The 26646-nt window shown below is 37.2% G+C and overlaps 1 protein-coding gene across 4 annotated transcripts in view; it reads left to right on the top strand.

Moving 5' to 3' along the window:
• The window catches only part of Taok3 (TAO kinase 3), a 187500-nt gene that overhangs the window by 2194 nt on the left and 158660 nt on the right, over positions 1-26646 (top strand). The gene's annotated exons all lie outside the window — the stretch shown is intronic.

A 26646-nucleotide genomic window follows, 5' to 3' on the forward strand; every position in this document is an offset into this window, starting at 1 on the left:
TTTCTTTTTCTTTTCTTTTTTTAAGAAGCAATTTGGAAAATGGTGGCATGAGGTGTAGGGGATGGGGGTAATGTAGCTCGGTTGAAAAGCACTTGCCTGGCAAGTGTGAGGCCCTGGGTTCAATCCCCAGAATGAAAAAGGAAAAGAAAAAAATAATGGACCATGTAATACCATTTCAGTTATTTAGAAATCTTTGTTTCACGTTTAGAATGTGTCTTAATAAAAATCTTTGCCTGTGTTCTGTAATGGACAGCTTCAAGTAAAAGGAAGAAAGGAATGGCAGTAGTATTTCCCAAAAACATAACTTATAGAGCATTTATTTATTTACTTACTTAGGTGCTAGGGATCAAACCCAGGGCCTCACTCAAGCTAGGCAAGTGGTCCCAGGCCCTAGATTTGCTATTTAAATCCAAGTCAAAAATTACTGAAGTCATTTTCATAAGGGGGATGAGAAGTAGAGGACAGGCTCTGATTAGGGATTTTATTTGACATTACGTGATGCAGTTCTTATGTGGCTGCAGAGAGTGTGGAACTTGATGCAGTTATGAAAAGTCCACTAACTCCAAGTCCTCCCCTGAGAAGAAGTTAGACCAACATGAGAAATAAAAGCAGCAAGGACACATTTAAAATATGAGATATACTATAAGATGTTTTGAGTATAATTTTTTACATTAAATTTATTATTCCAGAAAGCTAGGTAGAGTTCAAGTAAAAATGAGGTCAGTTAACTCACAAGGTTATTTGGAGGGGGCACAGATACATTATGAAATGCATATAATGTATAAAGTGACCTGTGGAAGGACTGGTGATCTCAGCACCAACAATCCTACAAATAATAGAAATGTTTTAGCAGATAAGTTCTTTCACTGTCTCGTTAGCTCATTTCTGACTGGTATAAATGGTCATTTCTGAAGACAAAACATTAAATTTATTTCCTTGTAAAAAAAGAAAGTGCTCTGATACTCCCCTGAGTGATTACTAAAGCAGTCATTTTAACCACATTACATTATGGTATTGATCCAAGGATGATGAAGAGAGATTCATTGTAATAGAATTTTTTAGTGATAAGAAGGGCTGATAATAACTTTATTCCCTGGAGGGAGAGGGGATAGGAGGGTAGGAATTCGGTGGGATTTTTTTTTCATTTGTTTCAAAAACTAAAATGACACTCCAAGAAACTATAAGTATGTGAAATCTTTATATACTCTGTTCTTTAAATTATTTTCTATCTAAAAATAGGATCACAAGAAGTTGGAGCTTTACATTTCCATATGAATGGTGATGGCAACCACAGAATTTAAGTTCTTTTTGATTCTTTAAGTGTTCTCAGTCTTAGCTTAGCAGGATGCAAGGACTGCCCAGTAAATACAATAACCCATTTTACACTTTCTTTACCACTTGAGTCCTATACAGTCAAACCATTGTAGTCTCAGAAACTACCTTGATATCTAAATTGGTTTAATGTTTAAGCCAACCTGAATAAACGTTCTCATTGCTTGCCAATATTCATGTTCATTGGTTTCAATAGTACAGGAGAATGCATGAAAGCTAACTATTGATACTTCTTTCTACATAGTCAGCTAAAACCTCTTTCCTTTGTAGTTTTTCCAGTCTTCATTTCTTCCCTCTCCACCCCCTCCAAAATACAGACACAGGAAGGAAACAGTGAGGAAGAGGGTGGGGGTGGGAGAAAGATTCCATCTAAAAGTGTTTTGTGGCTGGACTTCTTTCTTTTCTTTTCTCTTTTAAAAAACATTTATCTTATAGTTGTAGGTGGACACAATGCCTTTATTTTATTTTTATGTGGTGCTGAGGATTGAACCCAGTGGCTCATGCATGCTAGGTGAGCTCTACCTCTGAGCCACAACCACCGCCCAGTGGCTGGACTTCTTTCAATAAGAGAGATTCCTATCTGTCAGATTGCTTTTTAATTATTATTTTTGAGTTGTGGGATATTATATAATGCATTTTTTTTCTTACTGAAGCTTTATAATGTCTTGATATCTTATGTAGTTCTAACTTTTCAATTACAAAACTGTCTTGGCTTTTATTGGCAATATACATTTTAAATGTTTATTTTTTTGTTTTTTAATTAGTTGTACATTGCAGTAGAATGCCCTTTGACACATTATATACAAATGTAGCACAGCTTCTCATTTCTCTGGCTGTACATGATGCAGAGTCACACCAGTAGTGTAGTCACACATGTAAATAGAGTAATAATATCCATCTCCTTCCACTGTCCTTCCCTCTCCACACCCACTCCCCTCTGCCCAATCCAAAGTTCCTTTATTCTTCCCCTACACACCTCCCCCCTACCCCCCTTGGCATTATGGATCAGGATCCATTTATCAGAGAAAACATTCTGGCTTTCCTTTTTTTTGGGTTAGGCTTATTTCACTTAGCATGATATTCTCCAGCTCCATCCATTTACCTGCAAATGCCATAATTCATTCTTCTTTAAGGCTGAGTAATAGTCCATTGTTATACAATGCATTTTAACTTAAGGAAAACAATTTAAACATTTGTGACTTGTCTAATTTTCCATTTAATTGGTTGCTTTACTGTTTGTGAGGATTTGTTAAAAGCTTGCTCCTGTTTCTTAAGCTCAGTAAAAGAAATAAATGACATTTATTGATCAACTATAATTATCATTTAGTTAAGGTAAATTTGTGGGTCAAAATGTAATCTAGCTCATTTCTAAGCCATAAGAACCGAATTTAAAAAAGAACTACTGAATGAGTTATAACCAGTAAGAATTAAATCAGTTTTTATTGTTCTGGCTATATGTTGTTAAAGTTACATAAATATAAATGAACCCAAAATATTTTTTTCTGTCCAACCTAAGATTTGTTAGTGATATTAAAGTATAAAATCTTCATAACATTTTTTTTTTTTTTTTGGTACTGGGAATTGAACTCAGGGTCCTCAACCACTGAGCCACATCCCCAGCCCTATTTTGTATTTTATGTAAAGACAGGGTCTCACTGAGTTGCTTAGCACCTCACTTTTGCTAGAGCTGGCTTTGAACTTGCTATCCTCCTGCCTCAGCCTCCCAAGCCACTGGTATTACAGGTGTGTGCCACCGCACCTGGTACTTATTTCTATTTTACAAGGTAAAGGGCTAGTTGTTTGGCAACAGAATCACTTAGAAGCCAATTCATTTGTTACCACAGGTCAGTCTTCCAAGCATTGTCAGCTGTTTCACAAATAGACATTTTTCATCCATAGAGTGAGTGAAAGAGGAAGATGGCTTAGAATAAGTGTTTAACACCTAGTGAAACCTACTGGCTTTCACCAAAGAGGTGTGCACCATGGGGCGTGATTCTAATAGTGGGAATTTACCCGCAGGAGTCAGGTGTTTAGGCCCTTTTACTTCACCTCTGGCCTCATTGAAATGATGGCTAGCAAAATCAACCCCACCTTATATGTTTTGTTTTAATATTGTAATCAAAGTACTCATTGGAAGAGCTCAATAATTTCTTTCCAGATCAAACTGGGTCTCTAGGCAATAAGTATTTATTGTTAGATGTTTCACTTTCTGTTTAATGACACTGGCTTCCGTCCATAGAAATCAAGGGTTATGACAATTCAAACACATTTTATTTACCCATTACAATAGATGGCACTAATCAAGACAGAATACTTTCTTTCTTTATTAATTTTTAGTTGTTGATAGACCGTTATTTTATTTATTTATATGCAATGCCGAGAATCGAATCCAGTGGTTCACACTTGCCAGGCAAGTGCACTACCACTGAGCCCCAGCCCCCAGAATATTTTCTTAAGTAAACTAGTAACCTCATTAGGCTTGTAAGTAGATGTACTGAACAGAATCATAGTTCATGTCCAATTTTCCATTGTGAATATTAGCCTTTACTTTTTGAAGGGTGAATAGATAAATACACAAATACTTTCCAAAACCATATGAATGTGGTTTTAAAAGATCTAGGTTGAGATTTAATAGTAGAGAGATGACATTGCAGTAATATGCTTTCTATACTTTTATGCCTCCATTGTCTCTGCAAACTCTCTTCAGCCATTCTATCCCAGTCCCCTATTTACATTGTGTTTGTCATTTACTAGCTTGTGAGCATGTTGAGAACAGAGATGGGTCTTTTCCACCTTTGTGTCCCCCACGCCAGGTATAATGAAGCACAAAGTGTGGAGATTGCAAAGTCAATGTGAATTGAATGAGTGAATGAATTAATGATCAGCAAATTAAAAGATGGTATTTCTGTGCACATGATTTCTAATCCTTATTGAGAGCTTATAATTCATCGAAAGGGTATTAAGAGACTGGCAATATCTCTGGAATAGAAGAATAAATGTCAGCGCTGTACATCTCCCACATGAAGCACCAGGATCCAATGAAAAGAAAAAAGAACCTGAGACCCAGAGACACCTATGCACCTTTTTTTGGCTCTGTTACTATGTCAGCTGCCTGACCCTGAGTAAGTTACTCAAGGCTTGAAGCTCTCAATTGTCTCCTCTTTAAAATAAGAATATACAGCCTCGCAGCAGGCACAAGGCCCTGGGTTCAATCCCCAGCACCAAAAAACAAAAAAGAAAACAAATATATATATATATATAGACACACACACACACATACACACACACATATACACACACACTCACACAAATATATATATACATATACATGTACATACATATATACACACACAAACTTCTTGGGATTCTTGGAAGTAATGAATGAAGTGATTTATGTAAAATGCCAAGCACAGTGGCAAACATATAGAAATTGCTTAATAAATGGTCACTGCTTCTTATTTTACTCACTTGAAACAGTTGTTCATTGCTATTTTCCTCTATTTCCATTTCTAATGCTTTGCTGAACCCCATGGCTTCTGACTCCAAAAAGAAAGATGAATAGATTCACACAAAGGTGAACCGAGACTCAGAGGGTAAATGACTTCCCAGAGTCACACAGACAATGGCCATCAAACACATGACCACTATGACCTAGGTCTTCTTTGGGTTTTTGTTGTTGATGTTGTTGGCCAAAAACCCAGGGCTGGCTGCCTGCTAAGCATGTGCTCTACCATAGAGCCACACCCCCAGCCCTATGTCTGGTTTTCCAATGAAGCACAACTTCTACCCTTTGCTATCCAAGTAGGATCCAGTGAAGGCCTTAATAGGTGCTGTGGAAGGATGACTGTGACAGTTTCCCAGTCTCCTCTTGTTTTTTGTCCTTTCTATGTACGCTTGTCTTATTCTCCCTAAAGTACAGCTCTGATTTTGTCATTCACTTGCTCAAAGTCTTTTATAATTTCTCATGGCTTACTGAATTCAGTACAAATCTGTCAACCTGTTTTTTAGGTTCCTGTCACCCCAGTTTATTACACACACACACACACATACTCATATGCACATATCCTAATATAGTCTTAGATATACTCACGCATGTGAGTGTAAATGTACATGTATACGTATGTATATGTATGTGTGTATGTGCATATTTATTTATTTATTTATTTATTTACTTATTTATATATGCATGTCCTTTGCCACAACCAGAACGACCTGCGCGCCTTTGTTCCTGCCCTTTCTTTTGCCAGGACGCCTTCTGTGCCTCATTCTGGAGGCCTACCTCTAATGCCATTTTTTAGGATCCTCCTCTGATCATCCTCCTGATGCTTCTCCTTTAGATTACCTAAGTATTTGATCTGTACTTCTTCTCATTACGTGCTGTTCTCCTGACAGCACACTATAGGGTTCATACTTGTCTTAGCCTTCCCAGACATCCATCTTCTTGATGCTAAAAAGAGTGTCTTAACACACATTTAACAAGTGCCTTGCAAATGGTATCTTAATTGTTGAATTGTGTTAAATTTAAATACTCAGTTCAAAATAATATTCAATTATATTTATACAAATAATTATAAAACAAAGTTATTGCTGCCAGTGAACATAACAAGGATCATTCCTAAGGGAAGAATTCACTTCTGACCCTGACGGTTGGTAAATTGATGCCTGTGGTATTAAATATACGGAAACTTGTATGCTCTGTTTAAGCATCGGTGATATTCCCTAAAGTGCATTTTGACTCTAATATTTAGGATTTGTTATTTTATTTCCTTAGGTGATGGTTTTATTAGATGGGTCTTTGGAATTTTTCTTTCCTTCCTGTGGGTATTAGCAACAAATGAAGTAAGAATCTATCATTTGCAAGAGAGATAGTCGTTCACTTGAGTCTGTCTGGAAAAAGCTTAACACTCTGATCTTTCAAAGCAAAGCAAGTGCCCCACTTTGTAGTGGAAGCAGTTTGCAATCACACACAGATAAACTTACTGTTGTCTCCATCTTTCATATTGAACTCTTCTGCATAGCACTTGCCACCTTTTGACACTACCAAAATACGTTGTCTGTTTGTCTTAAATTCCTGTGGTGGAATTTAGGGTCCCTGAAGATAGAAATTTTTTGTTTCATTCATTGCTGTAGCCCTAACTCACAGAACAATTGACTAGCATGTAGTAGTCACTTAGTAAGTATTTGCATGACTAGCAGATAAATTTGGCTTTGGGAATTCCTCCAATTTGTTAACTAAAACAGGTTTTGTTATTTTAAACATAAAGAAGTAAAGTTCAAGGCAGTTGACTTTACTGGCTAGGAAGAATAGAATATATTTATATACTTTACTCGGGGTTTTACTTTTTTTTTTTTTTCTGTTTATTCTTGTAGGAGAGATTGAACTAAGGGCCTAGCCCATGCTAACTAAGCAAGCATTCTACCACAGAGCTGCATCTCCAGCCCTTTTCATTTTATTTTGAGACAGCGTCTTGCAAAATAGCCCTGGCTGGCTTTGAATGTGTGGGTCTCCAGCCTCAGTATTCCAAAAAGCTGGGATTATATAGCCACCACACCCGAACTACATTCATTTTCCTTGAGCAGCCTTGAATTTGCTATATTATTATTTAATTGAATGCAAATAAAAAGTCATTGCTACCATCCTACCATACATCCAAGATGATTGTGTCTCAGTCTAGCTAAAACCTAAGAAAACTATTCTTTGGAACAAAGTCTAATGGAAGCTTGCTGACATGGCCTTAGGCATTAAAGACTCATAAGACCAAAATAATAATAAGATTTGGTACAGGAGCATTATCCCTTTAAACATTTCATTTGTTTTTCTTAGATGCTAATTTTGACCCTGAAAATTGGTCAAATCAAGCTTCTGATGTTAATTTGGGGTTGTTATCAGTTTTCTGCATGTACTAGTAATTGGGTTTGAAATGTGTTTTAAGCCTGAATTAAAAGAACTTAGTCACTGGTGACTCATGGTGAGAAGTTTTTCCCTTTCCCTGCTGGAGCATATGCCATTGCCTCCAACATGCTTTTTTTGAAACATTGAAAACGTACAAATTCTTATTTTTATGTACTAGGTTCTGGAAAAGTTCTTTTTGGCTTAAAGCGGCAGAGTTCATTTCAATGCTTTTTAGTAGTAAGTGCTAATTACCATCGACTTTCCAAATTTCCATCCAAATTTCTTTAGTCTCTGCTTTTATGAAAGTGTTCTCATTATATACAAAGTCCTCAACCACCCACTATGTGAATGACCACCACCAAGACTCAGTTTTGTTCATTATCATTTTCTAGAACTGCACTTTGGGCAAAGAAGGGAATAAGTATCTGAAGTCACAAACATTCTTGATAAATAGTGCACCTTGAAAAAAAAAAAAAATCAGGAAACCCTGTTAAAGTAGGATTTACTCCAGCCCTTGAATTGAGGTAATGACCAATTCCTAACCAGCCTAGTTTGGGAAGCTCAAAGCTTTCAGCATTCTCCCAAGGTAGTTCTGTCTTTTCTGCTCCAAATGTTCCAAACATGGGTTGTGTCAACCTTCAAATCCCCTTTAGCGGATCACTTTTGGAAGCCTAGAGAGGCGCCGCCCATAGGCACTGCACCTGTGAGAGCCAATGGGCGGTGCGACAGGAAATGCTTCAGCTCACAGGGCTGATAGCAACGTGCAGCACCCTCATGCTCTTTTTATCTGCAGTTCCTTATTGTAGGAGGTTTCTGGAAGTTGCTTTTTTTTTTTTTTTTTTTTAATAAATATATAAACTTAAGAGAGAACTGTAGATTTGAAAGTTAAGATGTGAATGGTTATTTGCCTTTTCTTCACTACCAAGGAATTGGTGAGTTGTCCTTTCATTTCTGTTCTTTTTCTTTCTAACATTGTATCCTGTGAAATGTTACTCTAGCACATTGGGCAGGGGAGCAGAGAGTGCATAAATGTAAAATAATTGGAACTTAAACCGATATTGTTATCAATAACAGTAACCTATTCTGATTTTATATGCTACCATAGTGGTAAACACTGATAAAATATCATAGATTTTTACAGGAGATTCGTTTAGCTTGAGCAAGTTTTTCTCTTTTAAAGGGACTAGGAGGAAAGTTCTGGAAAAGGTTTTCAGAAAATTCTTTCCAAAATGTTGAAATATAAAGCTGCATAAAGTGCTGTTGACGTTAACTGTCTGACCAGGAAGTACTTTAAGTCTCACTTACAAAAAACTAAGTGTCTATAATAACTTCCTTTCTCGGGATGAAGGTGCTTAATAGCCTAGTGGTGTTCTCATAACTTGAGTATAGTTCAATTTTATCTTTCCTGTGAGTAAGAGGCAGCTGTTTAAAGAAAGCCATCTCTGGGGCAGACTTAATGATTGCAATGGCTAAATAAAGAATTTTTATAGTTTTTAATGTGTTGGATTGGAAATAATAGAACACGCATTTGAGAAGATCGACTGTGAGTAAGCCTAGTTGGAATTTTTACTTTCAGTGTTTTATTGTGAATATGATTTGTGTGTAAGCATTGTGAATAAACAGGAGTAAACTCCCTGTTGAATTTCATGTGAATATTTATGGCCTTAACCCAAAGTCCCATTAGGCACAATCAGAATTGAAAGGCATTGGATTCATATCCTCTATTTTAATTTGTAGCCTTATATTCTACAAGTGTCAACTTTTTTAAAAAATCAGGCTTTTAAAATTTTTCCTTTCTTCTGGATAAGTAAGGTAAATGCTGAGTTGCCAATAAAATATCAAAATCTTAGCAGAAGACTCCTTTAAACAAAACAATTTTTAAATGCTAAAGGTTCATCTTTATTAGATGGATGCAGTTTATGCTAATGAATGATATTATTACTTTAAAACATATTTCAAAATTAAGCCTCTCAAAATGGCCAACTATCCACCCTAGAGATCTTTAAAAATATTCATAGTTAATATTTGTATTCTCTCACAGAAAAAAAGAAAACAGGAGAGAAAGCAAAGAAATTTCTTGAATATAATACCAAATTACATTCAAAAACAGACAAAAAGATCAGAGCATCTACTCATATTTACTTTGTTTTGTAATTTTTTATCATTTTAATACATAGGGTCAGTTACTAAAGTATAAAATATTATATATAATTATAATGCACCAATAAAACATGTGGAAAGTGGGGGGAAGTATGAAAATAAAATAGCCATGAGGAAACTAATAATTTGTGGGACTACTCTAATTCATAAAATGAAGTTAGATGAAATAGAAAAGTAGATGATTTTTTTTTAATTTAACATCTCATAGTTTGTACATTTTTAAAAGTCAATGCAAAACATTCTATAAAGTGGAAAAGCTGTTTTAACAGTTTCTTTACCAACTTTGCTAGGCTCTTTGAACAAAGTTTAAATGAAATGTGTAAGCTAACGTAACCCTAATGTCGAGACTCCTAATATTTTACATACTCTATGTGTAAATTAGCTCTTAACATTATACCTAGGGTGAGTTTTTCTTTCAGCCGTCATTACAGTGGCTGCTACTCATTGGGAGGGGGAGGAGCTGTCTAATACATAAAAAAGGAAATTTAACATTTCCAATAATCCTTGAAATATGGAGCAGGTAGCATGTGCTTTTTCTCTCAAGATTTATAACTGTCAAAGACTGAACAGTACAAATTATGTCAATTTCAGTTTTCCTAGAGAGAGGGGCCTTTTGTGGTCATTTGAATGTTAGACTCCCAGTCCAGAGGATCCCAGTCATAGTTTGGGTGGGGGTGGGGCAGGGGCAGAGGAAGTGGGTGGTGCTTCTCAGTGACAGATTATTGCAGATTATCTGGCTGCCTGCCAAAAACGCCACCAGTCAAGGGAAAAGTGGAAGTTACTAACTGCATCCTATTAATTTGTGCATGTTTATTTAACCAGTCCTAACAGTTTCCTGGTTGCATACGCTCCTGAGTGACTTGACATGTGCTTAATCTTCTGTTCTTTAGTTTCCCGTGGTCATATTCCTTATCTCTGGTCTGCAAAGATCACACTGACACTTTTGTGGAAGGCCGCGTGTTAGCTGAAAAAAGAAGGGGGAGGGGAGGCAGAATTTAAAACCACAACTGCTTTATTTTTTATTTAAGAATGTTGCAGAACTAAGATGTAAGGATGTCCCATCACATTCAGACTATTACAGAAAATACTCAAAAAAAAAAAAAAAAAAAAAAAGTGATCCTCTCCTGTGAAGGAGTAAGTAGCTCTAGATTGTTCTGGTTCAGTTAGAAATTGAGATTCTTACTGTTGCAACATAAAAGGAAGCTTTGTGGAGGAAATATGACATCTGTGCCCAGATGCATAAGGAGGGAATTACAGTGGAGAGTTATTTTTAGAAGTGTCTTATGAATATATTTTTTGTACTACGAAGTGCCTTTAGAAGGTTAGTTTACTGGCAGGAGTTATACAAGTTGCTCAGGTCACTGAATAATCTAAGAAAATACTTTTAAAATAATTTTCATGTCACCAACCAGCCTAGTTCATCTGCTAATCTAAGTAGCAGCATTTTTTTATTTAGTTATTTTTTGGTACTAGCAATTGGACCAAGGGGCACTTAATCCCGGAGCTACATTCCTAGCCCTTTTTGTTTTTTATTTAGAGGCAAGGTCTCACAGAGTTGCTTAGGACCTTGCTAAATTATTGAGGCTGGCCTCCAACTTGCTGTCCTCCTGCCTCAGCCTCCCAGGTTGCTGGGATTACAGATGTGCACCACTGCACCTGACAGTGTATTTTTTTTTTTTTAATATAACCAAACTGAGGATATGGAGATTCTGTGGATATCATCAAATAGTAACGTCATATAAATTGTCCCGCTGAAAGAAGGGCCTGTACAACTCCCAATTCATAGTGGGGTCCCACTGCTCTTCCTGAAGAGAGTGCAGTGTTTTCAGCTGAAGGAGCCAGGCAGCCTGCCATTTGTGTCACTGACAACACAGCTCTTGGATCTGGTGCCCCTCCCTAACCTTACCCGGTGACAGCATGCCCAGCTTCCTTCTATTTCCTACGTTTGGTTTTGGTCACTTATATTTGGAGTTGGCACCATAACAACTTAAGGAGCAGGACAGATGAACATGTCTGCCATCTGCTAGTTTTATGACCTTGTACAGATCCCTTTAAACCTCAGTTTCTTCAACTATTAAGTGGACATTAACCAACAGCATCCACCTTACACAATTGTTGTGATGATTAAATGAAATAATGTGTGAAAAGCACAAAGTTGGTCACACGTGACAAAGGAGTGATAATGGTGATGTTCCCTGTTGTTCTTTTTGGCTATTCCAATCCTCATCTGTGGCTCCACCAGGAAATGATCATTAGCAGAGAGCTAATAACACATGAAACATGCACAGGCCATAGAATCAGTGTTATAATGACAGAAAAATTCAGCAAATACCATAGGACCACATGAATGACATCCACTGAGTGAGCCACTCCTCTAACTATATTTTGTGCTGCCCATCCTAAGGGGGTGGCAGAAAAGGGGCCATTGGCTATAGATTTAATAATGATTAGTCAAAATGGTTCCATGGTCCAATATATTTAGCTTTAGCAACATTTTTCTCTGTTTCACTTAAGAGAATTTCCTCCCGGTTGGATAGAACTCAGGAAATCAACGTGGCAAAGTGTTGATTTTCTTTTTAAATTCATTTTTCCTAAGGTATGTGCGTGTTTGTGTATTCATTTTCTTCTGAGCAGACCACTATCAGAAAAAGTTAAGACTGTGTCTTAAGATCAGCTAAAAAAGACAAGTTTTTGTTCTTTGCCTTGGTGGAACCAGACCACAGAGAATATATATTTGAGCATAAAGAAGAATGTTTTTCTGTTTCTGCTCTGCATCCCTGGGGGTTCACTGTCCTGTGATGGGTCAGCTAACTTCATTCATGAATTGAAAACAGTACAGTTAATTCTTACATAAGCAAATTTTTATGGAACGTGTTAGCAAAGCAGATGTAAAATTTGAGGGACACCTACAATAAATTGACTTAACCAAACACTGAAACTGCCTCTATCCTACTTGAAAGATGTTTAGCCTTTGTGAACATATTTCTAGAGCTTGAAGTTTCTGGGTGTTAATCTGTAGCCTAACCCTTCTGCCCTGTGGCCTGCTCCTGAATTAGTCTGTCTTTTCCCCATTTCTGGTAGCCCCTAACTTTATATTCGCAACATTGCCACCTAGATACCCTGTGTGTTTGGGTCCCTGTCCTGTTTCTAAAGCTCCCTGAAGATCCTTCTTTAAAGCTCCTTCCAGTGGGCCACTCCCCTGTGCGGGGAGCTTAGGTGGCTGATGGTTTTCCACTACTTTACATCCACCTCCTTCTATCTTGCTGTCAACACCCTTCCTAATCTGTCCCCACACTGTTCATCCCGCTTCATTTCCTGTGTACTTGGACCCATCCTTGCTGGTCTCTGAAGTCAGCCTCTCAAACATGGAGTCTCTCAAACTTGGAGTCTGTGCTTTTGGTGCTGCTATTTACTGGATCCAAAAAGCCCTCCTCCGGAGCACCTCTGCCTGTTCCTTTCCTTCAAGACCCTGTGACAAGTTCACTTTCTGTTTGAAGCCTTCCCTATTTCATCTCTTACTGTTTTTGCTGCAAACTCCCAGGGAATTTGTAAAAAATATTTTGTTGGTTGTCCATGGATCTTTATTTATTTATATGCAGTGCTGAAAATCGAACCCAGTGCCTCACACATGCTAGGCAGGCGCTCTAGCACAGAGCCCCAGCCCCTGCCCTGCAAACTCCCAGGTGATTTTTAATTACACAAAGCAATGAACAAAAATGTGTGTGGCGTTGTATATTATTCGCTGTTATATCTTCACTCATGTAAAGATTTTGAATATAGGACCTTATCTTACAGTTATATCTTTCACAGTTCCTATCATTGGTATCTACCATTTGAAGGGAAAGAAGACAAAGTAGATCTATTCCATCATGTCTACCGAAATCAAGTCAGTAATCCTGGTGATACTGAAGGGATCCAGATATTATTCCAAATGGGGCCAAGTTTAATATAAAGGAAAATGATTTTGTATTTGGTTATAGATTGATACGTTTGCTTTTCTCTATGAAAAACTATGTGTATTATGCAAATAAGTACATATACACATACATATGGTTTTTTTCTTTCTTTATTTCTTTTATGGTGCCTGGGATTGAATCCAGGGCCTTATACATGCTAAGCATGTGCTCCACCACTGAGCTGTACCCCCAACTTACTGTCTATGAAGGGATACTGAAATTAATTGCAAAAGAACACTGCTTTCAAAAATTAAAAAAATAAATAAATAAAAATAAAAAAGAAAAGAAAAGAAAAGAAAAAAAAAAAACACCCAATCTGCTGGAGAACTCTATTAGGGAAGATAAAATATAGCTTAAACATAGGAATGCTTGTTACTTAAGTTGGGTGGTTTTTGCTTCAGTTGTCAATCAGTCATCTATCTTTTGAAATACATTCCTTTGTATTGATTACAAAGAGCATTTAGGACACCCAAATAAACATAAAAACCTTGAAGTGCAAAATGGATAAGAACGTAGAGACACTGTCTAGTTAATGCTTTGATTTGCATTAATGTTTGGTTTTGGATGCAGCCAGTAATAGCATGCTTCTTGTACACTTATTCAGTAAATAGTGACTATTTACTTGTGTCAAGCTGGTGTACTAGTTCTGAATAAGACTGTCTTTTACTTAATTAATAAGCAGAAAATTGAACTATTTGGCTAGTGCAGTGCTGTAAAGACCCATATGATTGATGCTAGAAAAACATACAGAAAGCGCACTTAATTGAGTTAACCTAATATAAAAATGCCTTTTTAAAAAAATTCCGGGTTAGCCTTAAACATACCTTGTAAAATAAGACCAGCCATTAACTCCGCAGTTTAGACCACAACAATAACAGTTGCTGATTATCGAGCGCTCAGTGATGCCAGGCGTTGCAATTTGTACTTTATATGCTAAAATATCTCAGAAGGCATTGATGGCTTCTTCTATGTGTGGACACAGGTGTGCTTGCATGCACACCCACACTCTAAGGGGATGTGCCCTGATGTTCAGAGAGGTTAGGTGTTTGCTCATGGTCAGTAGCAGAATCTAGACTTGAACTCATTCCTGACCTGTATTCCTAACTATTGTACCGTGCTTCCTCTATGTTTTTAAAATCCATCCATGTTGTAGCATGCTTCAGTACTTCACTCTTTTTACTGCAAAATAATATTCCATTGTATGAACATACCACATTCTGTTCATCTCTTCACCAGTTGATGGATGTTAGAGTTCTTTCCACTTTTTGGCAATTTATGAATAATGCTGTAGTAAACATCCATTTACAAGTTTTTGTGTGAACGTGTTTTAATTCCCTCGGGTATAATTCAAATGAAAATGCTTTTAAATGGTTTCTTTTGAGTCATTTATTCAGCATCTCTTCACACACACACACACACACACACACACGCAATATTGTTTATTTAGCTGATTTATTTGCTAGGCCTTTTCCTCAGAAATAAAGCAGAGGCAGGCTTATGCTCAGATGCTGGCCAGGTAGTCCTTCATTCCAGATAAACAGTCTGAATTTAACTGCTACCTCGAAGGCACTGTGGAGAACAAATAATAAAGACCCTGACTGCTAGTCATATTCAGTTAATGAAATTAAGAAGTGAGCATGCCCTTTAAAATCAAGGCATGGGACATCAACACCATCAAGAAGTTGTCACGGACTTTCTGTATGTGAGGAAGGAAGCCATGACTTCTGTTACTTGGAAATGGAGTCTGAATGAGATAGGGTGGGACATAATCCATGTATTTTTTAGCCCTGTTCAGAGGTTGTGAACAAGTGCAGAATACTTAAGGACAGGGACAAATCAAAGGCCTTTGAATCACATACCAAGAGTTTGAACTTTGAATGGTAGATAGTGGGGAGCCATTTAAGATATTTGAATAGAAGAGACGGATGCCATCAGAGCCTTTGAAAGACTACTCCATGGACCCTTTGTAGACTGACTTAGTGGAAGAAAGAGATTGGGAATGAGAACTTGGACTGGTAATGAGTTTCCAGAACTAGGCCAGCCTCAGTGGAAAAAAAGAAAAGCAGCTTGGGAGAGATTTATCGAGGGCATTAAGAGCTTGGGAGCTAAAAGCTCAGGAGTGGATCAGATGAACCAGAGAAACCAAAGCGTAGGGAGCTGAGCCCAGCATGGGCGTTTGCGGTAAGAGAGGAGGGAGGAGGACCAGTAGCCAGCAGGTGGTTGGAAAGGAGCTCAGGAGCACCAAAGCAAGAAGCAAGAGCCTCGCAAGGAGGTGCTGCCTCGAGGTTACAGAAGGTAGGAGCCCAGAAGAATCCTCTTTGGATTTGGAGATGAGGAGGCTGGAGCTGGGGAGCTTGCTTCCCATGAGGGAGGCCACCCCCTCCTTCCCTCAGCAGACCAGACCTTGAGCAGACTCAGGCCAGAAAGGAAGGGTGGGTAAGGAGAAAAAGAAAGATTTAAGAAAAACAATGGAAAGAGAAGGTCAAGGGATCAAGAATTAGGAGGCCAGTTGTTCTTGTTCTTTTGAGGTAGTTAACCTGAAAAGAAGAGGGAGGGATGAAGGTAAGTATTGCAGGAATTTCAAGGTGAATGGAGAAAAGTTGAGGAAACTTATGTTGAAAGGCTTGCTTTAGAATTTATGCTATTACTGCTGCTTGTTTTGTGTTTTGGTACCAAGGATTGAACCCAGGGGCGCTCAACCACTGAGCCACATCCCCAGCTCTTTTTTATTATTTATTTTGAGACAGGGTTTCAATAAGTTGCTTAGGACCTTGCTAAATTGCAGAGGCTGGCCTCAAACTTGGGATCCTCCTGTCTGAGCCTCCCAAGCCACCAGGATGACCGGTGTGAGCCACCACACTTGGCAGTATTATTGCTTTTTAGTAGTAGATAGACTAATGAGAATTAGAAAATACCTGTATTACCTCAAGGATATATAGGAAGATTAATCTCTATCCTCTCATTCTCTATAAATATTTCATTCTTGGTGATGTATTGAACATATCTTTGCTCATTCTTTTAAATGCATCAGCTCCTAAAAGCAGTTACATGGTGTAATTATATGGACCACTAGTTAGGCCCATTGAGTCCAGGTTTCTTGTGATTATTCAAGGTGTGCATTTTGAGGGCTAATATTAGTGGGAAATCAAGTACAATATTTTGTTTCAAAGTTAGTTCATAATCGTCAGTTTAAGTATTTTTATACAAATTTTTATACAAATGCTTTTCTCTTTCTAAAAGATGCCCCCAAATAATATTTTGTATTTTCTGTAGAATATTAATTTATTAGTAATCTGTTCTATAGTGTAGCAGGCACTGTGATAACATCTGCAGAAGTAATGATGACTATGTATCACTTTGAAATTATAAATTCCCTGTCTTCAGAAGTAATAAAAATCAGTTCTTTGTTAGTCCTGGAGCTGGGGGTTCCCAATAATAAGACCTCGAAAATGCAGATGTGGAAGCAAAGATCTCCCTTCTTCCTCTTAACTCTTTTTTCCCTCTCTGCAACTAAAGACAGGAAGTCCTAGCTCTTTTTTGTTGTGTGTGTGTGTGTGGTGGGGGGGAGGAGTACCAAGGATTGAACTCAGGGGCACTAGACCACTGACCCACATCCCTAGTCCTATTTTGTATTTTATTTAGAGACAAGGTCTCAATGAGTTGCTTAGCACCTTGCTTTTGTTGAGGCTGGCTTTGAACTTGGGATCCTCCTGCCTCAGCCTCCTGAGCCACTGCAGTTACAGGTATGTGCCACTGCACATTTTTTTAAATATTTTTTAAAAATTTAGTTGTAGATGAACACACAGTATCTTTATTTATTTTTATGTGGTACTGGGGATTGAACCCAGTGCCTCACACATGTGAGGCAAGCACTGTACCACTGAGTTACAGCCTCAGCCCCTCTTATATCTTTTTTTTAACAACTGTACAAGTAATGCATTCTTTTTTGCAAAATTATCAACAGAAAACACATGTGAGCAATTGAAACATAAAAAATTATATTCTATTCCCAGATATACTTGACATGTAACTTTCCAGACTTTTTTTTTTAGATCAAGTATTTTTAAAAATAGTAATTAGGATGGGTTCTCTTGCATATATTATTTTATAAGTTGCTTTCTTTCATTTGAACAGAGTACCACCATTTCAACAAATATTCATCTTTCTACCTCAAAAGATACTTCTTCCAATTAATTTCAAGCCTGCAGTGTTGTGGATTTTTTTCATAGTCACTGTTCTTGCAAAGGGTTCTAAGAGCTCCTTGGTCATTCTCTCTATCTCCAATATAGACTCTAGGTTTCTCTCCAGTCACAAGAAGATTCTATAGCAGATAGACCATGACAATGTGGTTTCTAGGAACTTTTTTTTTTTTTTTTTAAACCAGGACGAGTAAATGCCATTATTCCCTGGGTGTGGTAACAAAGGCACTCACTGTATCTCCTTTTTTCTCCACCCTCCAGAAACACGTTCCAGTTTCTAACAGTCCCATCCAGTAGCAAGGACTTGCCTCCTTATCTCCCTGAGCACATGGCTCTCTGCTTAATCTTCATTTGTGCTCCAGACCAGCTCCATTAGCTCCAGACCAGCTCCAGCTACACTTCTCCTAGACTGTCACCAGCCTTCCTTCCTTCCTACCTCTCCTATTCCAATCTATTCTGATTCTTCTGTTGTTAGTATTCAAATTTTGCACTCAAATCTCATGATTTGGAGCCCTTTAAGAATGTCACTCAGAAATGAGAAATGTTAGACGTATCCAAAGTAACCAATAACTGCAGACTTTTAGTTCATGGATATTTCTTGTCCATTATTCTAAGGGCTGTATTTCAAACTCTTTAATCTAATCTACTTTAAGTTTTACATTTCTAGCCTGATCTGACCCTCAAATATAGATTTTCATTCTCATATTCAGTCGAAGCTGCTTTCGAAAAATAGATATGGCTCAGTAAACTTTTGCTAAGTTTTAGTTAGTGACTAAGTGATTGAATATGCTATGATTGAATAAGCTTATGAAATTTGCTAGTGATCCTTAACTAGCCAGCACCTTGGAAAAGCAGATTAAAGTTCTAATTATCTTGACAAGGTGAAAGGGTAGCTGGGCATTAACAAAAGAAAAATCACTAAAGACATTCGATGAGTGATTCAATAAAGGACTAAAGAAATACACACACACATATTTTATATATATATATAAACAGGCTACAAACTTTGACAAAGCATGACAAAAAGGGAAATGGGAAATAAATAGTACTAAGTATGGGAAACTAAAATATTATCATTTCTAAAGCCATTTAACCGTATTAGTATTCATTTACCATGATTTGTTTTGCAGTTAAGAGGATTCTTTGAGAGATTCCACTGTTTCAAATATGCATTGAGGGAGAGGCATGTGCAAATGGTAAAAACAGGATCATAAGATCAAAAAGTTTGAATTGCGCATATCGTTCGTGTTATTGAACATATAAAGAGACCCTGTCAATACTGCATTTCTTAGCTGACATTTCCAAAACTGTCAGAATATGCAGAGGTATTTATGTGAACACTATTTCTCCTTTATGAGCCAGGTAAGATGGATAGATGTGTTAGAATGTGGTATCCAATTTACCCCTGTGTTTTTGTTTGATAACTGAACAAATCAACCCTGTAATGGCCTCACTGGAATCTAGTGGATTCTGTTTACTATGACTCCTGCTTTCACTTTGTTTTAAAATAATAAGAGGTTGAATTTAAAAATATTTTTTCCTTTGTCATAGATGGACACAATACATTTATTTTATTTATTTATTTTTATGTGGTGCTGAGGATCTAACCCAGAGCCTCACACATGCTAGACAAGCGCTCTACCACCGAGCTACAGCCCCAGCCCCTCGAAGTTTTGTATTTTGGTAAATCAGAAAAATAGACAGTACACAGGATAAAGAACAATTCATACATTAGGGGTTTTAGGAGAAAATGAGTGAAGTCAATCTAAGCAATAAAAATGAACAGGATTGAAATCAGAGCATTGTTGGTATTTAAATTTGTTAGGTTTATACTGGTTTGTGTTTATTTGGATTGTTTAGGATTTTGTTTATATTGTAGAGCTTGGAACAAATAAATTCTAGGGAATTTTTTTCACATGACAGTAGAGTATATTTTGAAATATTGTACATACATAGAATAAGTATAACTTGTTCCAATTAGGATCTTTAGGGAATTTTTATAGGACTGAGTTTAAAAAACTTTTTCAAAAATCCCCTTCTCTAAATTGTTACCTTTAAGTATTTCCTTTAAGCTAATTAATGCTTTAATTTGGTGTCATTCAAGTTATTTTAGTGTGCAAAATGTTCCTAATATAGGTTTCTACATATATGAAATACTCAAGAAGTATTTTTTAATTGTTTTACTGGGCATTCTAATTCTTAGGTTTAATGTAAAGTGTCACATACGTGGATTGTGCTCAGACTCCTGATTTTCCATTCAAAATTTTTTTTTTTTTTTTGCTTCTAATTAGTGAATTTACTGCACTGTGAAGTGCTGCCTAGAATTTACTAGTAGATGTGCAAGGAACCACTATGTAATAATTAAAAAAAAAAAAACCTAAGAACTACTATTTAAACTTAATATGCACATTTCAGAAGACCTATTAATTCCTAAGATTTAGAATGGCTCATACCAGTGTACCATCACATAGGTTATATTGCATGTTTTACTTGTTGATAGCCCACAAGGCCATTTGTTCCAGTATTTGCTGAGGAAAGACTCTGGCATGCTTCTGTGCATGATAGGTGTCCAGCTTTATTACTTCAAATCTTGAGCTAAATGTACTACTTTATTACTTGTAAAATAAGGTCATTTCAACATGTCAAAGGAAATACCAACTTTACCAACCTTTATAAAACGATCAAACTCAAAGTTATTTCCTGTTACACTACTAAAACTGCTCCTAATCATATTTGCAGGGAGTGTCTGAGAACCAACGATAACTCGGTCTGCAGCATTAGCAGGTGGTATCCTCGTGGTGCCCTTCTCACTGGGAGCACCTAGATTACCCTAATATCAAAGCTGCCTACTTTCTGAGATCAGAAAGCCACATGATCCCTTCCAACTCTGAAATCCTGTGATCTCGAGCTAATTTCAGATGAAGAAACAAGTATTGGGCCAAAATAAAAGAGAAAATATGAAGCAAACAAATGAGAGATCACAGAAGGGTTTTGTTAGCAGGGTTTATTAAACTTCCTCAAAAAAATTGTATTAAAAACTATGAGTGTTAAAGGAAAGGTTTTGAAAAAAGACAAAAATGAAATCACCCCCACTTTCCCTAAGTGTGCTTAATTTGACCAGGTGTCCAGGCTTTCATAGCACAGCAAGTCAACGCTGCTCAGTGAGGGTGACTTCCTCTGATTCTTTACTCCTGTTTTATTGGATATAAGTATTTAAATTCATTAAAACATTTACTTTTTCAAATATGTTGAATTATTGCTATTAAAACAAAAGTCAGACACATTAACTAGCTGCAACATTTGGACATAATTTAGACTTATACAGAAACAATAGAACAAAATTTGTAAGGCATTCTGGAAAATGTGAAATTTTGTTTTTTGTATTTGGTGATGTTAAAGAATTCTTGTTAAATTTTTAGATGTATTAATGGTGTACTTATGTTTTTAAAAAATCGTGTGGGGTGTGTGTGTGTGGTGCCTTGTAAGTGCTAGGGAAGCACTCTACCACTAAGCTCCCCCCAGCTCTAGTCTGTGTCTTTTAAACATACATGCTGAATATTTACAGATGAAAAACATACTTAGGATTTATTTCAAAACATGGGTGGGTTGGGAAATGGGTGGGTCTTGAGGCCACAGCTGGTAAAGGTGGGAATGAGGCAGTCCATCCTGCTTTTCCGTTTACTTTTCCTTATGTTTAACATTTTCCATAGTAAAAAGATCTCAAAAATAACATTTAATATCCATCTGTGAGGTTTACAAAAACTATTTAAATGTCTCTGTTCCTTGTAAAATGAAGCAAAAAAAAATACCTACAAAAATGATTTTCTTTGCATGAAGAATATGTTCTTTTCATAATCATTTTCTCTTTGTACTTCGTACTCCTGAATTTCTCTTTGCTGTTAGAAATTTGTCATGTGGAGCCAGGTATGGTGGTGCAAACACCTGTAACCCTAGCTACTCTGGAGGCTGGGGCTGGAGAATCACAAGTTCAAGGCCAGTACGGACAAATTAGCAATACCCTGTCTCAAAATTTAAAAGGCTGGGGATGTGGCTCAGTGGTAGAGTGCTTGCTTAGTATGTGTGAAGCCCTGGACTTGGTCCCCAGTACCAAGAAAAAATATTGTCACATGGTATGAAAAGAAAGCCAGGGGAATAAGGAGTCACTTTATTGAATCCAAAATTAATTGTTTATTAATTTTTTTTAGGTCGGGGATACTGGGTTTGGAACTCAGGGGCACTCAACCACTGAGCCACATCCCCAGCCCTGTTTTGTATTTTATTTAGACACAGGGTCTCACTGAGTTGCTTAGAATGTCACCTTTGCTGAGGCTGGCTTTGAACTTGCGATTCTCCTTCCTCAGCCTCCAGAGCTGCTGGGATTACAGGCGTTCACCACCGCGCCTGGCTATTTTGTTTTTTTTATGTGGTGCCAACGATCATACCCAGTGCCTCACATGTGCTAAGGCAAGCACTCTGCCACTGAGCTACAGCCCCAGCCCCCAGAATTAATTATATTTAACTCCTTTGCTCTTCTTCCCACTCCAACCTGCTAGAGTTTATTTTTTTAGGGGAAGAAGAGGGGTAGCACTGCCAACCTATTACATTATAGAGTTACCATTCCACTGGTTCTACATGTTGTCATAACCATTGCATTTATAGAAATATACAGAATGTATGGAAAATATTTAGTTATTTATTCTCTATAGTTCAGGTTTTCAATTCATTCTCTCTGGAGGTCAATATTTTAATTACTGAAACTCCATGTTTTTTCTTGCTAAAATAGCCACTACATTTTTAGAGAAAATAAGTGCAATTCCTCAATATCATGAATAGTATGTGAAAGTGATAATTTTTGTAAAGCTCAAAATATTAATAAAGTTGACCACTACCTTGCCAGATTTCATGAACTCTGAAGAGTTATTTATTTTTCAAGATTTAAAATTGTTTAAAACTAGGAAAAGAAGATCTGAAACTAAAAACTGTAAAGCAGTGTGCTTATATTGGAAGATTGCAAAAAAAGAGCAACTAAAATGTTCAATAAAATGTTCTACTTCCCAGCCCTATGATATGATTCATTACGCAGACTTAAAGATAACCACGTTGCAAGCCTTTTGGGCCAGGACTTAGGAAGACCTCACTTCCACTAATGCAGTGCACTTGGGGATGGAGTTTTCTGGTTAAGTTGAAGGTTATGAAGAGCAGACTTTTCCTGCCCCTCCAGGCTCTGCCTTTGTATCTCAGCTCCTCTCTCCTCCCCGCTGTGCAGCCATTCACTGGCTTCAGAGCTCACTTTCTAAAAGACAAATGGGATCATCCTTCCCTGGCTTCAGAAACTCCAGTGTGGCCGCATGCTTCACTTGTGAGTCCAAATTGCCTTAGTGTCGCATCCACAGTCAGGTTTCTAGATTGGTCCTCTGCCACTTCAGTAGAGAACTGTGGGCTCCAGCACGCCAGGCTCTTGGCTGGTCCCAGGGAGTGCTGTGCTTTTCCTAATCCCCTGTTATGTCCAGCGCTCTGTTCTCTCTGCCTGAAATGGTTTTCCTCCTCTTCCCTCTCACATCTTCTAAGACCCAGTTGACCCCCATCATGGAGGCCTCTCTAGACATGGCCAGTTGTGCCTTCCTCTGTTTCACAGACATTCTTCATCAAGTCACAACTTTTTCTATTATATTATAACTATTTAGGGCTGTTTAGCACCTCTTCTGTTGATTGATTCAGTCAATCATTCATGCATTTATGAAGTGTTAACTGAATGTTCCAGGCACTCTGTGTGGTACTGTAGATAGAGTGGTAATTAAAATTGTCACCATCTTTGCCCTCTGTTAGTGAAAGACACATATTTTAAATAAACAATGGCAACAACCCTCCCCGCAAAAAAAATAAGGCAAGCCAAAGTGCAACAGGTGTGTCCTGCAGTTCCAGTCACTCAGGAGGCTGAGGCAGGAAGACCACTGGAACCCAGAAGTTGGGACCAGCCCAGGCAACACAATGTGACCTATATAATCACCACTGTGACATTTGTGAAGGTGAGATCTCTAATCAGTACCCACCCTCTGTCTCCCCACCACTCCACTAATACAAAAAATAGTGCCTCACACATAAGAGCAACTGAAAAAAATGGTTAAAGGAATGAATGATAGCTGGGCATGGTGGCACATGTCACAATACTGGCTACAGGGACTGAGGCAAGGAGGGTTGCAAGTTCAAGGCCAGCCTTAACAATTAGCCAGACCCTTTCTCCAAGTGAAAACTGGCAAAAGGCCTGGGGATGATGAATCTCAGTAGTAGAGCACCCCTGGGTTCAAACCACAGTACCCACACACAGAAAAAAGAGATGATAAGTATGTAGCCATATGTGAACTACATGTTTTTTTTATATTAAACTTTTTAGTTTGAAATAATTGTAGATGATTCACACAGTTAATAAATAAAACAGAGAGATCCCATGTACTGGTTACTTGATTTCCCCAACAATAAGAGTGCAGTATCATATATCATAACCAGTATATTGATATTGCTACAATTTTCTGGTCTTGTTTGAGTTTCTTGTTTTATTGTGTGTGTGTGTGTGTGTGTGTGTGTGTGTGTGTGTGTGTTTAGGTCTATAAATTTTTCTCATGTGCATCTATACCACAGTCAGGATTAGGGCAGTTCTATCACTAGACTACATCACCATACCTACTTCCTTCTCATCTCCCATCCCCCACCATCTGTCATGACCCCCTGGCAATCGCTAATCAGTTCTCTATGTTCATAATTTTGTCATTTCAAAAATGTTATACAAATGGATAAATATAGTGTGAAACCTTTAGGAACTGACATTTTTTCACTCAGTAAAATTCTCTAGAGATTTATCCAAGTTGTTGTATGTAGCAATAGTTATACCATTTTATTGCTGAGTAGCATATCATAGGATGGATGGATGATAATTTATTTACTCATTTATCCACTGAAGGACATCTGGGTATTTCCACCTTTTGATTATTGAGAACAAAGCTTCTGTGAACATTTATGTGCAAGTTTTACTGGGAGCATAAATTTCCATTTCTCTGGGATACATGCCTAGGAATGCAATGGTTTGATCATGTGGAAATTTCATATTTAGTTCCATAAGAAACTGCCATACTGCACCATTTCACATGTAAAAGAAAGATGGAAGAAAGAACTAGTTTCTCATGGCCTCAATGGTATATGGTGTTGTCACTAATTTTTTTTTTTTTTTATTTTAGCCATGCTGATAGGAATGCAGTAATATCTCATTGTAATTTATCTGTTTTTGTGGTTCTGGGGGTTGAACCAGGGCACTCTATCACTGAGCTACATTCCTTCCCTTTTTCATTTCTTTATTTTGAGACAGGGTCTCACTAAGTTGCCCAGGTTGGCTTCCAACTTACAATCTTCCTGCCTCAGCCTCCCATGTGACTGCGTGTCACTGCACCCTGGTCCACTGTAGTCTTAATTTATTTTCCTAATGGTTATTGAAGTTGAACATCTTTTCATGTGCTTATTTTTCATTCGGATGTCCTCTTCAGTGAAATTTCTACATACATCTTTTTCTGATTTTCTAATTGGATTTTTTTTTTTTTTGCTTTTATATAGTGTTGAGTTTTGAGAGTTCTTATTCTATATACTAACCCTTGATTAAATATGTCTTTTGTAAATATTTTCTCTCAATCTGTAGCTGTCTTTTCATTGTTTCATGGGTGTTTTGCAGAACAAGGGTTTTAAATTTTTATTTGGTACAATTTACCCGTTTTTTTTTTTCTTTAATGAGCTCATAGTTTTGATGTTCAGTCTAAGAATTACTTGTTGCTAGATTCCAAAGATTTTTTCCTATTTTTGTTCTAAATACTTTATAATTGATGTTCATATATTTTAACTGTAATAATTTGGGATTAATTTTTTATAGACATGAAGTTTCAATCAAGGTTTATATTTTTTGCTTATGAAGGTCCTATTGTGCTAGCAGCATTTGTTGAAAAGGTGTCCTTCTTCCATTAGGGACTCCTTTATCAAAAATCAAGTGGGTGTATTTGTGTGTATCTGATTCTGAGTTCTCATTCTGTTCAATTGGTCTATGTATCTGTCTCCACCAGCACCATACTGTCTTGATTACTAATGCTACATAGTAAGCCTTAGAATTGGTTCAAACAATCCCTGCTATCTAGTCTTCATTTCAGAATTTCCAGCTATTCTAGTTCTATTGTCTTTTCATTTAAATTTTAGAAAAAGCTTACCTATGTATACAAACATCTTTATTAGGATTTGGATTGAAATTGCTTTAAAATAATCGATCAATTTGGGAAAAATTGGCAGCTTTTCTGTGTTGAGGATTTTGATCTGTGAATGTGGTGTCTCTTCATTTGCTTAGGTTTATTTCTTTCGTCAACATTTTCTGATTATCAGCATGCATATTATGTGTGTGTTTTGCTTTTGGTTTTCCTTGTGTTGCTACAGATTGAACCCAGGGCCTTGAGCTAGCTGCTAGGCAAGGACTCTACTGCTGTGCTATCCCAGCCCCTAGGTACATGTTTGTTAAGTTTATAACTAAGTGCTTAAATTTCTTTGGAGTGATCATAAATGGTATCATCCAAAATTTTCAGCTTTTGCATGCTTATTATTAATATATAGAAATGAATTTCTATGAGTTTATCTCATATCCTGTGACCTTCTTCAACCCACCTATTAATTCTAGTGTTTTCAGACATCTTTGAGATTTTCTATGTAGTAAATTGTTATATGCAAATAGGGACAGTTTCATTTATTGTTTCAAAATCTGCATGCTTTTTTTTTTCTTTTTAGTTTTTATTTTTTTTGTTTTTTGTTTTGTTTTGTTTTTTGCCTAATTGCCCTGGCTCAGACTTCCAATACAATGTTGAATACAAGTGTCAAGAGCAGACACCCTTATCTTGTTCCTGCTCATAGGTGGAAAGCATCCAAGTTTTCACCATGGAATACTGTGAATCTGATATGATAATCCAATGTTATCATTTTTTGTAGCTGTTCTTTATCAAGTTGACGTCATTGTCTTGTGTTCTTTACTTGCTGAGAGTTTGTGTGTGGGTTTGGGTGTGGATGTTCTGCATCAGTTGAAGTGATCATATGT

Source organism: Callospermophilus lateralis, chromosome 1 (assembly GCF_048772815.1).
Source record: "Callospermophilus lateralis isolate mCalLat2 chromosome 1, mCalLat2.hap1, whole genome shotgun sequence".
Classification (NCBI taxonomy): domain Eukaryota; kingdom Metazoa; phylum Chordata; class Mammalia; order Rodentia; family Sciuridae; genus Callospermophilus; species Callospermophilus lateralis.